This window comes from Sorex araneus, chromosome X (genome assembly GCF_027595985.1).
Source record: "Sorex araneus isolate mSorAra2 chromosome X, mSorAra2.pri, whole genome shotgun sequence".
NCBI classification, from domain to species: Eukaryota; Metazoa; Chordata; class Mammalia; order Eulipotyphla; family Soricidae; genus Sorex; species Sorex araneus.
In genome coordinates, this window is record NC_073313.1 from 351580456 (window position 1) to 351598219 (window position 17764).

Genomic DNA, 17764 nt, shown 5'->3' on the forward strand with positions numbered 1-17764 from the left:
CCTTGCTCGCTTAAGCAAGCAGAGGGCACAGGAGCGAAACTCAGAGGTCCACACTTCTTGTCCCACTGACTGGGCCCATCCTTGCTATCGGTGGTCAGCTGTCTGGGCGTTCATGGCCAGGCCCTGGGGGTCCGGCATGTTTTTCTTACTAGGCTGTCAACCCATGGGACCCCAAGGCACAAGATGGAGTCTGGCTCTCCAAAATGGAGTCGCTATGGTTCTAGTCCTCGCGGAAAGCACTCAGCTTAGCCATTTTAGAAGCTGGGCTGGGCGGGAAGCCCCTTGTCCATCTGTCACGGTTACAGTGAAGTCATGAGCTTTTTGATTCCGCGGCCAACTGGGTTTCCAAGTATCCACCAGATGATTTCATTCCAAGACGAAGGCGCAAAACTGAAGTCGAGGGAGTCTATTAAGCCCTTTCATCTGACAATAAAAATGAGTTAATGGCCAAAATGTGTTTTCAAAAACGTTTTAACACTGTAAGTAATGGCACTCAAATAGGAAAATGCCTTGAATATTCTCATCGATCATTAATACCGTGGTGTCCCTCAAAAGGGCCCGTCCCACCCGTGGGGTCCCAGCTGCGGAGTCCGGTCGGAAGGCAATCCCGGGGAATTCTCACAAGAACGCCGAGAGACCATTATGGAATGGAACAGTTAAGTGCAGGTTTACAGCAGCCCCTTTCAAGAGCTGAGTTCAGTTCTCTAAAATAGATTATTAGCTCATCAGTGCTAGTTTCCTGCCCCCTAAACGTCAATATGATAGCAGCAAAGTCTCCAAGAAAATGAGGACAAAGTAAGATTTTTTTTCTTTTTTAGGGATTGAAAGTGAGTGTGCACCAGCCCCCAATTTCAAATGGCAGTTGAATATGGAAGCAATCAAAAGATTGGGGGGTCTGGGATGTCACCAATTATGTAAGCAACCCCCAAAAGGCAACGAAAGCCAAATGGGTCTCTGTTCTGGATAAGCCTGCCGCGGCAGGAGAATTACTAGGGAATGGATTCCTTTTCACTTGTGAAATCAAGAACTGTTTCCCCAGGCTGCCCCGGTCTAGTGGGGGGGAGAGGGGGAGGCTGATGGCCTCAGACCACCCAGGCCAGACCTGCTTCATTCCAAAGACTTTTGACAAGGCCAGCCTGCAGCATCCTGCATCTTGGAAACCCTTTGCATTGAGCACTGCTGCCCGAGTTGTGTGGCCGGCTTCTCCCAAACAGCCTCCCTCTGAATCCTGAAAGCAAGAGGGACTCCCAGAAGTCAGGGGTCGTGAGGCTCTGCTGGCACATCAGACAGACCGTCAGTTCCCTTGCTCTACACCCCACCATTTTCCGGAAGTCTTCAGAGTGATGAAGACCCCTGCTCTGACTATGGTGCTGCCAAGGGGTCACCAAGCACCCTGCTCTCCTAAGTCCCTCCTCTCCGGGACACTAAGCTGGGGTGGGTTGGTGGGGAGGGGGCTCTGTCCTGTAGCCCCTCTCCCCTCTAGCAAATGTCCCTTCTGACGTTCCAACTTCTCCCATCTGCCTTTCCAAGGTTGGGTCTCATCCTTTGCTCATCCTCCCGGGAAGCCCTTCCAAATTCTAAATTTTGCTCAGAGACTTAAAAGACCATAACCGCCATGAGTTTCCAGCCATCATGGCTACTTTGGGAGGGTGGGCTGCTCTCAAGTGCTGCCCCTCCATGGTTCAGGATGGGAGAAGTGTGCTGAAAGTAGATAAAAGGCCAAACGTGATGGCCTCGCAGTGTCTCTACTGCAAACCACATGCCCAAATGTAGAGAGAGAGAGGGGCTGGAGTGATAGCACAGCGGGTAGGGCCTTGCACGCGGCCAACCCATGTTTGATTCCCAGCATCCCTTATGGTCCCCTGAGCACTGCCAGGAGTGGTTCCTGAGTGCAAAACCAGGAGTAACCCCTGAGCATTGCCAGGTGTGACCCAAAAAGAAAAAAGAAAAAAAGAAGAAAAAAGTAGAGACGGTATGGGGGAAATTATCTGCCATGGAGGGAGGAGGAGGGTTATGATGGGGGTGAGGCGTGGGGATACTGGGGGCATTGGTGGTGGAGAATGTACACTGGCAGAAGGCTGGGTGTTCGATCATTGTATGACTGAAACTCAAACATGAAAGGTTTGTAACTGCATCTCATGGTGATTCAATAATTTTATTAAAAAGAGCTGCCCTCCCCCCAGCACCCTCCCTTAGTCTACTCAAGGCCTTGTCCTCCCTCCGCAGAGAGATGCAGGGCCAGCGGGCACTGGAGACTGGTCTCTGCTGCATCCCTGAGACCCCCTATCTCACCGAACTCTCCACACAGCTCCAGCTGGGTTTCCCCCACACACACCCCACCCCCTGCCACCTCCCAGCTTCTCCACGCCCACTCTTCACAGCCACCCTTCCAGGTCTTGCCCTCCACCACTTTCTCCTCCTCCAACTCTACCCACCCTCACACCGTTTGCCATCTCTCAGCACGTTATAGGAAAAAAAAAACTCATGCGTAAAAAAAAAAAAATGTTGCTGAGACCGATTTCTGCCACTTCCATTACGTTACAAGACTTACAAAGTAGAAAGGCATTTTCCTGGCCTCGGCCACGTTTTCAAACCCTAAGCAGCTGACTCGCACGTTGGTGCTGGAGTTTCCTGACTCACGGCTGGCTGTCAGGTGGTGAAGTGTGCCTGGCAGGGCAGGCTCAGGGAGGGGTGGGTCTAGAGGTACGAGTGTGTCTGGGGAATGGAAGCCCCCTGGATATCACTGCTCCCGCCCCCAGGCCAGTGGGGGGCTTGGTTTGTAAGTCTAGGTTTACTGAGGCTGACTTTTCTTTTCTTTGTAAATTTTTTTTTTATTGAATCACCGTGAGGTACGGTTACAAAGCTTTCATGTTTCAGTCATACAATGTCATACAATGATCAAACACCCATCTCTCCACCAGTGCACATTCTCCACCACCAATGTTCTCAGTATCCCTCCCCCTGCCTCCATGGCAGACAATTTCCCCCATACTCACCCTCTACTTTGGGGCACTATGGTTGGCAATACAGATACTGAGAGGTCATCACGTTTGGTCCTTTATCTACTTCCAGCACACAGCTCCCACCCCGAACGATCCCTCCAACCATCACTGGCTTACTGATCCCTTCTCTCTTCCAGCTGCCTGCTCCCCCAGCTCATGAGACAGGCTTCCCACTAAGGGGCAATATTCCTGGCCCTGGTGTCTACTGTCCTTGGGTGGAGGATGACTTTTCTTAAATGGACCCTCTGGCTACAAAGGGGCCATTTGAAATGGCATGCTAATAGATCAACAGGCAGATTGCCCAGGTCAGACTGGGTCTGGTGGCAGTGTGGGGTGGTGGTAAGATATCAAAAACTACCGTAAGCACTATAAAAAAAAAAAGAAAGAAAGAAAGAAATCTAATGGCTGAAGGATGAAGGCACGCAAGAGGCCAGACATCCCAGTGAAAGCCATCCAACAGGCAGAACTGACTTCACTTGCAGTTTCTCAAAGTTGCCTTTACCTAGCTGCAGAGTATTCAGCACTACAAGCCAAACATGTGTCTGAAGCCCCAATCTCTGGCCTGCACCCCAGAGTTAGCCAGGAGGACTGTCCCCGAGCATTCCTTGGGATGAGAAGGGTGGGTGAGCACTGGGGGGGGGGAAGTTGTCTATTTTGTTGTTGTTGCTGCTATTGTGTTAATTTATATTTATTTTTATTGAACCACCATAAAGTACAGAGTTACAAAGCTGATCATGGTCAGGTTTCAGTCATACGCTGTTCCAACACCCATCCCTCCACCGGTACACATTTCCCACCACCATTGTCCAGTTTTCCTCCTGCCACACTCCCTCCCCCCCCCCACCTATCACTATGGCGGCACCTTCCTTCTCTCCATCTCTCTCTGTTTCTGTGTCTCTGTCTCTGTGTCTCTGTCTTTCTCTCTCTCTCTCTGCACACTTTGGGGACACTATGGCGTGCAATACAGGTACTGAGAGGTTATCATGTTCGTTCCTTTACCTGCTTTCAGTCAGCAGTTCTTATCCAGAGTGATCACTTCCAACTATCTTTGTCATGGTGAATGCCAACTGCTGAAACCCGGGATTGAACCAGGGACCTTTAGATCTTCAGTCTAATGCTCTCCCAACTGAGATATTTTGGTAGGGGCTGGAGCGATAGCACAGCAGGTAGGGAGTTTGCCTTGCACAAAGTCGACCCAGGTTTGATTCTTCCGCCCCTCTCAGAGAGCCTGGCAAGCTACCGAGAGTATCCAGCCTGCATGGCAGAGCCTGGCAAGCTACCCATGGCATATTCGAGATGCCAAAAACAGTAACAACAAGTCTCACAATGGAGGCATTACTGGTGCCTGCTCAAGCAAATCAATGAACAACGGGACGACAGTGCCACCGTGCTTTATCATGGTGGTCCCTTCTCTATCCCAACTGCCTGGAAGGTTTGTTCGAGCCTAGATGCTTGCCAACCTGACTGTTCAGTCAGTAACGAGAAGGAGAGCCTGGTACTTCTCAGTCTCTGCAAACTCTGACGCGAAGCTCTCTGTAGTTTCAAGCTTTCTGACACACGTGTTCATTGTGTCAGAACAAGGACAGTGCCAAACCCTCTGTTCCCCGCCTTGCTTCTGGTTCTGCTCTCTGATTTGTTTTCCTTTTGCTCCTGATACACCCTGTGTTTGGCCAGCACTTCCTGTGGCCGCTGCCTGTGGGCATCCCTTCAGCCTGCCAAGGCACAGATCAAATACTGTTCGCCCAGAAATCCTACTGGACCCGCGGGCTGAAGGAACAGCAACGCCCTTGTGAATTTCCCAGGGGCTGAGCTGCCATGATGCCCCTCACCCATTTCCACCAGCCCTCCCCGGCCCCCCCACCCAAACACCACACACAGGTCTGCCATGCAGAACTTGCCCTTTCCGTCCACAAAAACAGACCAGACGTCCTAAATAGGCCGTCACTGCAGAGAAACGGTAGGATGTCACCTGCAAGATGGACAGAGACAGCAGGCACCGGGAAGAACCGGTCAGAGGAAACCAGCATTGTCTGAAATGGGAATGTTTGGAGGCATGCGGCCTTGTTGTTTTGTGAATATAACTGCTTTTGAGAATTTAATAAAAGTCAGCCCTCTCAGAAAAACGCGTGTGCGCACACAGACACAGACACAGACACACACACACAGACACACACACACATACACACACACATAATATTGCACATCATTGCATGAGGTACAATCACACACCCCTCGTCTCCGTGCACTCCAAAACAGAAACCTCTCAATGGTCTTCAAAGTTCCAACTGGCCTGCAGGGTCACCAGGGAGAAGGGTATTTCCAAGCAGGGGGACCATGGAGCATGTTGAAAAGGGTAAGGGACAACCAGGGGGTCAGGCCTGAGCGCTGATGAGCCTGGGCAAGTCCTTGCCTTCTGTTCAGCCTGAGCCCCCACCCAGAAGGCCTCCTGCGCAGTGCTAGGATGCACTGTGCAAACTGACGCAGGCCAAGTACTTAGCTTAGCAGCTGGCATGCAGCAGGCCTCCTTCCAACAACAAACGCTAGTTTTCTGCACCTCCTGTCTTGCATATATATATTTAAAAAATTGCAACCTCAATGCAAACAAGTCATTTCCCTTTGCACTATAAATTCCGCACTGGCGCTCCGGAGCAAGGGGAAGAAAGCTGCCTCAGACCACCACCTCTGTGAAGAGGGGAAACCCACTGCTGAACGGCTGCTGTGGGCTCATTCGCACGGCTATTAATCATACAAGAGCCCATTTATGACACACACAGGTCACTCCCTTTGCATGACAAGGCGTATGGGTCCACAGAGCCCCATTATCCCCCCCAAAAAAACAGAGCATTGTGGGAGACGCGGGCGACGCCGAGTGCAGACACACAAATGGACATTGTAAGGCTGTTTGCACAACCCCGCAGTGCTCCTCGTGGATTTCCTGCCAAGGAGACATTTGGAGCTCGCAGCGCCGGCTGCAGACGTTTGCTCATGCAACATGGCCTCGGGCAGAGGCCCCAGAAACCCAGGCGCCTGGCGCCCTCTGCTGACCGTCTCCGGAATTGCGGGTCCGGGACACGGAGAAGGCTTGGCCGCGGGATCGGAGGATTTCCAGTCTTTCGTTTCCTCCTTTGGAAGTGTGGGGGGAATGATCTCTAAAGCAGGGCATGGGAGGCCGAGGGGCTCTTTACGGCGCTGCCTGGCCAACCAGGGGAGAGGTTCCATGCAGGAGCTAAGCACCCACGGTTACCACACAGCTCAGGCCCTGCAGTGTGCAAAGGATGACCAGGGCCACCCTGCCGTGGTGCTTGGGGACCTCAAAGGCTGCACTCAGGAGACATTGCGGTTCTGGGGCTTAAACTCGAGTCAGCCACATGCAACACGAGTGGCTTAACCCACTTTCTCTACTCCCCATTTCTTTTCTGAAGGGCTGCACTATTCAAAAAGCATGAGCTTTGGAGTTCGGAACAACTAGTTTCATCCTCAACTGCAACAGGTGTTGGCTTAGGGCATCGGGCAAACCATATAATTCATCAGCTCTGACTTTCCGGGGCAGTGTCTGCAGAATAAATACCAGCACTCCCCTGCCCTGCCCTCCTCTGCAGAGACCCTCCACTGCCACACATACTCCCCTTCTCCATCAGCACCAGCAGGACAGGCATTAATCTCTGACCAATGCAACCGAGAACGACATCAACAAGAAATATTTATTGGTACTGTGTTTAGGATAGAAAGGTAATTTTCTCTCTTTGATACTGCATCACAGTTCTTCTTTCCTTCCTTCCTTCCTTCCTTCCTTCCTTCCTTCCTTCCTTCCTTCCTTCCTTCCTTCCTTCCTTCCTTCCTTCCTCCTTTCTCTCTCTCTTTCTCTCTCTCTTTCTTTCTTTCTTTCTTTCTTTCTTTCTTTCTTTCTTTCTTTCTTTCTTTCTTTCTTTCTTTCTTTCTTTCTTTCTTTCTTTCTTTCTTTCTTATTGTTATTGTTGGCTCTTGTTTTCCAGAGTTCTTGTTTCCAGAACCTGGGGTATCCTATCTCACCAGCATCTGAAATGCCTGGTCCGGCTCAACTAGAAAATCAGATGGTGAACTCAGCTGCAAGTCTCGGCTTAGCTGCCTTTTTCAGAGATGGAAGAAAGGCCTGGCCACTCGGTGGACCTTCTTAGAATGAGGCAGGCGCCAGTTCCTGATGGTCATCGTATCGCAGGCAGACCGTGATATTGGGTTTGGAGTCCGGCGCTGCTGTTGATGACCAGCGTCACTGAAGCAAATGTTTCCCAACTTTCATTTACCCTACCTGAGTAAATCCCACCGTCATTCTGAGTAAACTAGGGATTAGCTCACCTTCTTCAAGGGGGATTTAGAAACAAGAGTCACCATATGTAAATAACCAAATGCTAAATGCTGCCATAATCCCTACTTTAAACATTTTTTTTTTTTTACTCTTCCACTCTTGGCTTCTTAGAGATACCTTAAACTTTACACAACCAAAATAATGCTTTGATTTCTCCCCACAAAATCCATACTGCCCAAGTCTTACTTAGGATTGAAATCTCCGGTTCTGGGGCTGGAGTGATAGCACAGCGGGTAGGGTGTTTGCCTTGCACGCGGCCAACCCGGGTTCGAATCCCAGCATCCCATATGGTCCTCTGAGCACCACCAGAGGTGATTCCTGAGTGCAAGAGCCAGGAGTGACCCCTGTGCAGCTCCGGGTGTGACCCAAAAAGCAAAAAAAAAAAAAAGAAAGAAATCATCGGTTCCATGTTTTCAGATACCCAGTCCAAAAAGGATGCTGTGATTCTTGACATCTCCTATTCGCAGCCCTCATGTATGTAGTCACAAACCCCCATTCTAGGACGGAACTTACATTTGACCACTGCCCACACCAGCCTCCGAGCCCTGAGCCCCGCCACACCACAGGGCTTCCCATCTCTCTCACAGAGTCGGGGCTCCTGAACCCACCCCCGGCTCCTCTCCTCTCACTGCCAGCGACCACCTGATCGCCTGAGCCACAGCTCAAGGGCTATTTTTTAAAAGATGTTTTACTGGATCACCGTGAGATCCAGTTACAAACTTGCATGATTATATTTCAGTCACACAATGCTCGTGCACCCATCCCCCACCAGTGCACACTGTCCACCACCATTGTTCCCAGTGTCCCACCTGCCACCCCCTCCCCACCCCACTCCCTGCCTCTGTGGCAGGTACCATCCTTCTTACTCTCTCTCTACTTTGAGGCGTTATGATTCGTGAGACAGATACTAAGAGGTCATCATGTTTGGTCCTTGGTCTACTTTCAGCACACGTCTCCCACCCTGAGCCATCCCTCCGATATCATTTACTCAGTGGTTCCTTCTCCATTCTAACTGCCTGCCACCCCCCCCACCACCACCACCACCACGTGGGGCCAGCTTCCAAACCATGGCGTGATCCTCCTGGCTTCAAGGGCAGTTTTAAAGGCTGCATCCTGTCTCTCTTTGGCTTAAGCCCCCTTGACAACTTCCTGTCTCGATCAAAGTAAAATACATAATGACCCTAGTCACAATCGCAGGGGCTGAGAATGTCATCCCAATGTCCTGAGTTCCCCCCTCCCCGCACCCCCGGCTATCCGCTCATCACCTTTATGTTCTTCAACTTACCACACACTTCTTCCATAAGAACTTGGGTCTTGCTAGTCTTTTGCCCTGGAATACTGACCCCCCCACACCCCCTGGACCTGTTTTTTCCCCCCTTAGGTCTTTATCCAGGTCTTTATACTTTTCCACAGAGCACCTCCTACCAGCCAAGTCCAAACTAGTTCTTCTGCCCTCACAGTCACCGTCTCTCCTTTCCATTTTCATCTCTGCTATCAATAACCCATGAGTCCAAATCTCAGACTTGGGCCCGACACCCAGGAGGAAATCCACATAGACCCTGGAAGGAAGGAAGTCCTTCGTTCATAAACACGACAATCGCCATGGAGCTCCTCTCAATAAAACCGAAGTTTCTTCCTCTGGACTCCACGGAATCTCAGAGCGGCTCTGAGATTCTCTGGGATTTTACTTTCCACACTCTCATTTGTGCAAGAAGAGAGGGTAGTGGTCACTTCAGGGCACAGAGAAACAAATACATGGCCAGTAAGCGTGTGTTTCATAGATGACAGGCTGGAATTATAAAACCGAAGTGAGGCTCGGAGAAGAAAAAGAGAGAAGGCTAGGAGAACTAGCTGAGGACTCATTAATATAAAGCTTTGAAAGCAGAAATGAAGAGAGTCTCATTTTATCTTGAGATGAGATGCACCTCGGTGCCTTCAGTGTATGAAGAGGGTTTCTGCGTGGGCCTGGGTTGGGAAGACATTAATGTCATGGAGTGCCCTGGGAGTTACAGGCTGAGTCCTGATCTCATTTCAGTCACATGCCACAGTGCCTGGGGAGAGATTACTCCTCTGCTCGGAGCCTCATCCTATTATCTGTAATCCACTTGAATTAACATAGGTGGCCTAGGAAAGGCTTCCCAACACCCAGCATCCTAGGGATTTAAGTGGTGAGAATTCGGGCTGTCTAATAGAACACATTAATTAGAAATGGGATGCAACTTCCATCCAAGCAGCAGAACTGCACGCTAACAGTAGGAATACCCGAGCTTCCCCTGGTTCTGTTCCTCCAAGTCCTTTTGGGTTTCAAGTTACTTGGAAAAGAGTCATGATGCACTTCTGAGTGTGAAAGTGGCGAGGCCTGCAACCAGGGGGTGTCACTGGGTTTATCTTGGTAAGAGTTGTGATTTGGAAAGCAAGTGACATGATTAATCTACCAAGAAATCGTTCTCTAGTCCTTGTGCACTTTGGAAACATGAAAAGCTCAGATATGCTGATATTAATATCCGGTGCATGGGACCCCAGAGTACTGATGTCAGACAATGCTCGGACAACGTGGTGTCCAAGCATGCAGAGATCTACATGGCCATTCTCGGATTTAGACCTTTCACTTTCGGAATTTAAGAAGCAACAGGGAATCTGCCACAGTTCCAGTTCTAATGAGCCTAACCCAGGTCTGAGTGCAATTAAAGTAACAGCAAATGATAACATGAGGGCTATCAGTTGGGGGGGGGTAGAATTTTGCAAAGACCCAATCTGTGTTCATTTGGCTTTCAAAATAAAATTGCCCTGGGAAAATGAGACTATGTTTATTCAAATCCCAAGACTTTTGAAGTTCATTTACATTATCCAGAAAGTAGCAATGTTTAATTGAATAAGTAATAAGCATTTCCAAACCTTCTACAAGTCACAGCATAAACCCAAATTCTGTTTATCTGGCAAGACTTGACTCTCTCAGGCTATCTAACTACCCCATTTCACTTCATTTTCAGTTTAACTCAGTGGATGCCTCATACTACACCCAAATCCAAACCCTTGCTTTACCACTCACCTTCCTATTTATGAAAGAAAGAGATAGAGAATTCCTACAATTCCATATAGACACTTTCCATAACTATGTCATATCACAAATGTATGTGAAGTTCCTGGCCAACATGTCTTAATCAATAGGAAAAAAAGGACGCAGAGTGGGAGGAAAGGAAGGGAGAGGGGAAAATATATAATTTCCCTACTTTCCTACCTAGTTGAATAAGCACATAACTAGTTTCAACATAGAAAGACTCAGAGGGATTCCATACTCTACTTAAAAGTTTCAGAGCAAAAGGAAGAGCAAACAAGGTCGTTAGTGACGAGTGGATCGCACGGACCTGTCTAAGTGAAATCCTTGTCCCGAAGAGCAGAAACAGCTGCTGTGGAATTCGGGTCGGCCCCGAATTCGATGCCATTTTAAATGCTCCAAGAAACCTCCAAAGTAAGTAAGCGGTTTCGTTTTCCAAGTTTCTGAAAGGCAGAATCTCTGCAAAGGCGAGAGCTTGCAGTTCACGACAATGTCCGCTAGGGGGTACTCTCCTCACACATTCCCGTTGCCAGACCCAGGCAGGGTTCTCAGCACGAAGCCCAAGTTTGTAGAAGGGACAGAGCAATCAATGTCAACATCCTGAATGTTTTCTTAACGTTATCCTTCTATGTAAACAAGAATTCAAATTCGGACCGTAAGAGCTGGTGCTCGCTTAATGCAATAACTCAATTTGCGTTCAAGGTCATTTCGAAAGCACTGGCCTTGATCCGTCTGCCAGAAATGGAACCCTGGCATTTGAGAAAGAAAAAAAAATTAATAGATTCAGTCATTTGGCTTAATAGTCATCCTCCCTGGCCCTTTCCGCTAATTTTTTAAATCATGTTTTCCACCCAGGGAGACATCTGTCTTGTGGCTGAAGCAAGCGACTCCGGTTGCAAAGTAAAAAATATAAAAGAGAAAAGGAGGAAAAACATAATTCAAACCCAAGCTTATCAAAATCAATTTCTATCGTTCACTTTAATGAAGCGTTCCATATCGCAACATGTTACTCCACCTGGGTTTTAGAATAATCCTGGTGCAAATTCAGAGAGCTGGCCCGCGTCTGTTTTTTCAGCAGTATTAGGTCCCTCTTCAAGACGGACGGGCAGACTCGGAAGGACCACATTGCTTACACGGGGGATGCTTCTGCAGGAAGCGGGCAGTACACAGAGAAGGCAGCAAGGTCAACCGTGGAATTTCTCTGTTTAGATTGACCCACCAAGATCACAATTAAGCCAAACAAACACGCTCACCCAGTTTACGTCCACACTGGGGTCTGAGCTGGGCTCTGCCTTAGCTTGACTCCAGCAGCACTCGCTGGCCTGGCTACAGCTCCCCCCTGCATCCCGGGTTCCCAGGCTGGTGTGAGACCACAGCCGGCTCTGCCTTTGACAGCCTTGCCCTCGTGCCCCCAACGGGCGGGCAGACCTCACAGACAGAGCAAGTGCTGTTTAGGCTACGTCTCCTCCCCCTCCAACACAGCCCATTGTTTTCAAACACAGGGATCAGTCCAGCCCAGCTGAGAGCCCAGCTGAACAAAATAACCTCAGGTTGCGTGGTGGCGTCCAGTGGCCCGTGGGCAGCACAGAGATGAGGGGAGAGACAGGCGCACCGTCCACTTGCCAGGTGACGGACTAGGCCATAGCTTGGGGGGAGGGGATGGAGGGGGGGTCACTGCACTATACGAAAGATGGGAGGCACGGTGACAATGCCCCCTTTTAGCTGTTGGTATCTCAAGTCCACTGTGGTTTGGGCTGGACCCTTGAGTCTGGGGGGAGGGGGGAGGGCGGATGGGGGGTGGCCCATGGCCTGCCTGCTCTGCCCTTTATGAGTGAGCTTGTTTATGGATCCCACTTGCCACAAGGAAAATGACAAAACATTTATTTGCTGAGCTCCCCACGGTGGGCTAGAGCCTGACATGGGGTGGGAGTCAAGTCCATCGCTCTCTCTCTCTCTTTCTCATTCTTTCTCTCTCCCCCCTCTCTCCCTCTCTCCCTCTCTCTATCTATCTATCTATCTATCTATCTATCTCTTTTGGTTTGGGGCCACACCCGGTGGTGCTCAGGAATGAATCCTGGCTCTGCACTAAGGAATCACTCCTGGCGGGCTTGGATGCTTGGGTCGCCTGGGAGTAAAACCCGGGTCAGCTGCATGCAAGGCAAGAGCCCTGCCCACTCTACTATCCCTCCACCCCGCCCCACTCCCCTCTAGCCTCCCCTACCCCAGTCCATTTCTCGGATCAAAGCCTTCCCAGCTCCCAGCTTCAGATTCCTTGCCCAGAAAAAAAAAAAAAATGAGACAGATGCTAGCCCAGGTGATGTTCCAAACCCCTCCGAAACGGTATGTGTGCCTTCGCGGGATTTCCAAGGCAACGCTGTCTCTAAACAGCTTAGGGAAAACGGAACACTCAGGTGTTTAAGACATACTGGCTTATCTAAGGGGGGAGGGGGAAGCTGGGGGTGGAGGGGGGGAGAAAACAACGAGTCTTTGAATGGAGCCAGGAATTAATCCGGCCCGGGACTCTGCCTGCAGCTCAGCGCCGGGACTCTGCTCTCGGGGTCTGGATGGTGTCGGGGGGAAGGGGGGGGGGCGGCACCTGCCTCACCCTCGGCCGGGCAGCGGGTTGGTGTGGGGCGCCGAGAGAGTGTCCCCTGGGTTCTGTGCTTCCCTGTCGGTCTATTATCACGGCGTGAGAGGAGCCCAGGAAGGGCCGAGCCATCCCCAGGGCGAGGTCTGCCTTGGCCCAGAACAAAGCAACGCTTTGTGAGGCCCCGGGGCAGCCGGGACACACACAGAAGGGCCTGTGCTCGCTCGCTCGGCGGGCCGAGGGGTGCTGTGCTTCCCAGCGGGAACCCCCATCCCCCCCACCCCAGAGCTGGGCAAAAGGGGGGGCTCTCCACCTGGTGCCGGCGGGCACCTCTCCGTGATTGGCTGTTGAGCTCGAGTTAGCCCTGGACGGGCCCCAAATTCTTACCTCAAGCAACTCCTCTCCCCTCTGGGACTCTCCCACTAGCCAGGGAGAACTGTACCCGCATCCTACGTCATCTTTAGGCAGATCCCCCTCCCCCATGTCCCCCACGCCCTGTCTCTTCCACCTGCTTCTGCCCCTCCCCGCCTCCAGCCTTTGAGCACCTTCCCCTGCTGCTTTTGGGTCCCTTCCCGCCTCTATTATCCGAGATGCAGGGAATGTTCTAAAGGGCCCAGAGGGTGCTCCAGGCAGGAGGCCCCAAAGCGTATTCCTAATTCTGGGGTCACACCCGGCGATGCACAGGGATTACTCCTGGCTCATGCACAAAGGAATTGTTCTTAGCGGTGCTCAAGGGGACCATATGGGATGCTGGGAATCGAACCCGGGTCGGCCCCGTGCAAGGCAAACACCCTACCCGCTGTGCTATCGCTCCAGCCCCTGACATTCCAGCCTTTTCCATGCTTTCTGCACTTGGGGAGAGGCTTCACAGAACAGTCGTCGGAGGACGGAACCCACACACATACCCAGAAACATACGCTGAGCGGAGGAGTCGATTGACGTCTTGAGCAGAATCCAAGTGACTGACCCTACCTAAGCGCCGAGGCAAGCAAGGCCTTACAGAGCCACTCACATCTTCCCAGGCACCGTTCAGGTGAGTTGGCGTTGTAGGTGAAAATGCATCGGAAAGACCAAAAGGAAATGCGATGGTCAGGAAACGAATGCCCAGGTGAGAAAGGACATTCTTCTCGCACGTGCTGCAAAGCCCGGAGGTGACGCAGGGTCCGTGCGTTGCAGGGGCACTGGCTGGAGGAAGTCCACCCAGAGTTGCGTATCCGTGCATGGGTGCGTAGGCGGTAGGGGGTGCTGACCTGCCAGTGTGCCACCCTCCCGCCAGTAAAAGGGGCCCAGGAGGGTCTTGGGCCCAGGGGACCCCCTGGAGGTACCACCATGGCTGCAGTGTCCCGTGAGATCATTCTCTGAGCATGCAGTTCACCCGGGCAGTTCCCACGGGCACCCCTGTTTCTTTACTGATTTGTCATTATTTTTAGTTTTTTTTTTAAGTAATTCTTTTTTAATTGAATCACCATGCGATACAGTTACAACGCCGTGCACGACGGGGGCACCCATGTTTCTGATGAGGACACTGTTCCGAGAGGTTCCCCAAAAGCTCACTAAATGGTAAGCAGCTGACCACAAGGGCAGCAAGCTGGGCCCCGTCCATGCTCCTGTGGGACGCTTTCCGTGGTCACCTAAGTCCACTCCACTGCGCCTTCTCTGCTCTGAGCCACTCCTTGAAGCTGGGCCTCTGCAAAGGCCATCACGTCTCCAGATTCTCCTTGCCCCATGTACAGGAACGGGAGGGAGCCAATGGTTTGCCGCGTCCCTTCTCCCTGGCCTGTCAGCATGGCCGAGGTTCCTGATCAGAAGAAAGGGGGCTGGCATGGGGGGGGCAGGGTGGAGGGTGTTACTGGGAGGGGACTATTGGCTGCTCGGAGAAATCAAGTTCCAAGCCCGCCTTCTGCACTCCCGTCGGTGGAAGGATTCCTACAGTTCGCAGGCTAGTCCCGACCCAGTTTCCTTCCTGCTTTCCAGGTTGGGAGAAATCCTGGGGCCAAGGGCTGGCAGCTCACAAATGCCAAAGTGAGGCCGACTGACACTGGGGCTTGGCCAAACACGCCAGGTGAGGTTTCCTGTTTCTTTTTCAGCCAGAGAAGAAGAGCATCCAGAAAGGAGCCAGACCCAGGAGTGGTGGGCAGAGGCAGGAGCTAGCTGGGGGCGGAGGCGGGTGGGGGGGGGCAGGGGGATAGAATCACTTTCACTTTGTGAACTGATTGGCTGATCCAGCTGGGGCGGAGGGCTGAGGCAAACCCCACCCTCCAAGAAGAAGAGAGGGGTCTAGCTGTTTCTTAGTGAGGGAGACACAGATGTGAACTCACTTGGGGATCCTTGCTGCCTCCCGGGGGACTCTGCAGCATTCAAGGACTCTCCTCGGGAACAAGCTGAGAAACATAAGGCCTTGGCAGACAAACCAAACTTCCTCGGGTGAGGATGGAGATAGAAAGGGGTGCCCAGGGTCAACGGGAGTCGGTGCCAGAGATCAGGCTAGAACCCACGAATCCTGGTGGCACACTCATCTTCCTTCCTCCCTCCCTCCCTCCCTTCCTCCCTCCCTACTTCCCTCCCTCCCTCCCTTCTTCCCTCCTTCCCTTCCTTTCCTCCCTTCCTCCCTTTCTCCCTCCCTCTCTCCTTCCTTCCTATTTCAAGGAAAACTGCCACTCTGAGACACACTACAGGACTGGAAGAAGAAATGAATTCTTTCCAGCTGGGATATACATAAAGATATCCTTAAGGAAAACCACTTGTTATGAGATTAAAACGACATAAACGACTACAACAGTTCTAGTCACATCTTCTTCCTTACATTTCCTTTCCTTTTCCGTCTTCCTAATCCCTTTCCTCCCCTTCATTCCTTTTCCCTCCATCCTTTCTACTATGCTTTCATTCCCTTCCCTTCTTTTCCCCTTCTATCCCCTGTCTTTTTGATTTTCATCTTTTATTTCTTAAAGACACCCCAAGAAAGTGCATATTCCTGCTGGGTCCAAGCAGAGGTCAGAGTAAGTTCGTGCTGGGAAAGTTCATGCTTAGAGGGAGGAGAGAAGAAATCCAGGTACCATGCCTCCCACTTTGCTTACCCCATCAGGAAGAACACACTGGTCCCCCGGGAGCAAGAGCTGGATAGCCCTGGCTCTGCCACGCATGAGCCGTCCTCTAAGAGGAGAAATGGAGAGTGTGATTCACGGGCTGTGTGTCTCCCAGGCCTGCATGTCCCTGCCACTTGATCCACTTACTGTGGGATAGTAAGCCAAGAAGATGATCAGTCCCTCTGCTCCTAAAGACTATGATCCGAGAGGTCTTCTAATCCATTTTGGCACCCACAGCGGCTTCTTACAGAAATGCATCTAGACTGTGAACTGAGCTAAAATATCAGAAATCCAAAACTCATAGAGTCTTCATTCTCAGCAGTGAAGAGAAATTATTAAATGATGCCTTTTCAGCAGGCCTGATTGTTGGGGGAAAATTCCAGACAATAATAGTGAGTTCTCTATTGAAATATCGAATGTATTCAAAGGATAGAGAGAATAAAGTAAAGATCATTAGCTACTTAGGGGGGGTAGGAGGGGGGTATATTGGGGTTCTTGGTGGTGGAACATGTGCACTGGTGAAGGGATGGGGTTTAATCATTATATGACTGAGACTTATACCTGAAAGCTTTGTATTTTTTTCACGGTGATTCAATAAAATAAAAATTTAAAAAGAAAAAAAAAGATGATCACAAAAACTAGGGGGAAATTTTTGAAGGGGGTGGGGTCTGGGCCACACCCAGCTGTATTCTGGGCTGATTCCCAGCTCTGTGCTCAAGGATCACTCCTGGCAGGACTTGGGAGACCTGATGGGGTGCCAGGATTCAAACCCAGCTGAGCCACTTGCAAGGGAGGTGCCGTCACTACTGCACCACCTGTCAGGTTCAAAATAAGAAAATCTTTAGTGGAAAAACAGTTCTATGAGGAGAAACGAGTATTTGAACTAGAACCAGCTGTCTAGTCCGGTACTGAGGTCTTCATTCCCAGAAGCATGAAGCAGAGGCCGGAGGGGCAGGATGGAGAGACTGCTGGCAGGAGTCTTGACACCTCCATCCACACTCCGCTGACAGATGCAGGCCAGCGCTCCGGGTAAGTGCCACGGCCCAGGACAACTCTTAGTTGTGCAATATCCTCCTGGGTTGACCGGAAGTTCTCCTGGTTTACAGAGAGAGTGGCAGGCAGCATGCAAAGCGGAAGAGGGAATAAATAGAAGGGAGTTTGAGTCCTAATCAACTAATTTATAAACGAGCCATCTGGTAGCCTCTGAGCTTTGGTTTTCTCTTCTGTAGGGGGATTGTGGGAACATCCGGTAGCTAGGAGAGCAGAGAGAATGGCACCTCGGGGCCCCGAGAGGCTTGGGAGGGAGGGCTGACTCTGCCAAGTCACTCAGCTTCCAAGTGACACTGGCGAAGGTTGCCGATATTTCTTTAAATTCTAAATTCTCTCTTTAATCACACATGGTATTCCACATCATATATATATATTCACATATATACATGCATGCATCGACATATAGCATACATCCACATGTATATGGATAAATATACATAAATATATAGACATCAGCAAGCAAAACTCTCTCTGTATATAATATATATATATACATAGATAATTTTTTTCCCAAGAGAAAGGCAGAAGGATATAAATAGTTTTCCAAGACTGCTCCAGCTTTCACTGGAAAGAAGCAAACCGAGTTCTCTGTAAAGCCAAATTTTGCCCCCAGACAGATTTTGGCAGTCTGCACTGTGAAAGCAG

The 17764-nt window shown here is 50.7% G+C and overlaps 1 protein-coding gene, 1 long non-coding RNA gene and 1 other non-coding gene across 9 annotated transcripts in view; 1 reads left to right on the forward strand and 2 right to left on the reverse strand.

Annotated features, from left to right (window-relative positions):
* The window catches only part of CYRIA (CYFIP related Rac1 interactor A), a 117768-nt gene that overhangs the window by 46888 nt on the left and 53116 nt on the right, over positions 1–17764 (reverse strand). The window lies entirely within an intron of this gene.
* On the reverse strand, positions 4071–4143 carry TRNAF-GAA (transfer RNA phenylalanine (anticodon GAA)). The gene has a single exon. It is a non-coding gene; the product is annotated as a tRNA-Phe (tRNA).
* Positions 11544–16530, forward strand: LOC129400071 (uncharacterized). 2 transcript variants are annotated; one of them, XR_008627415.1, is made up of 6 exons: positions 11544–12025; positions 12465–12739; positions 13803–14094; positions 14465–14546; positions 14961–15048; positions 15633–16530. It is a non-coding gene; the product is annotated as an uncharacterized LOC129400071 (long non-coding RNA). The 2 variants fall into 2 exon arrangements; XR_008627414.1 differs by having other exon boundaries at positions 13803–14019.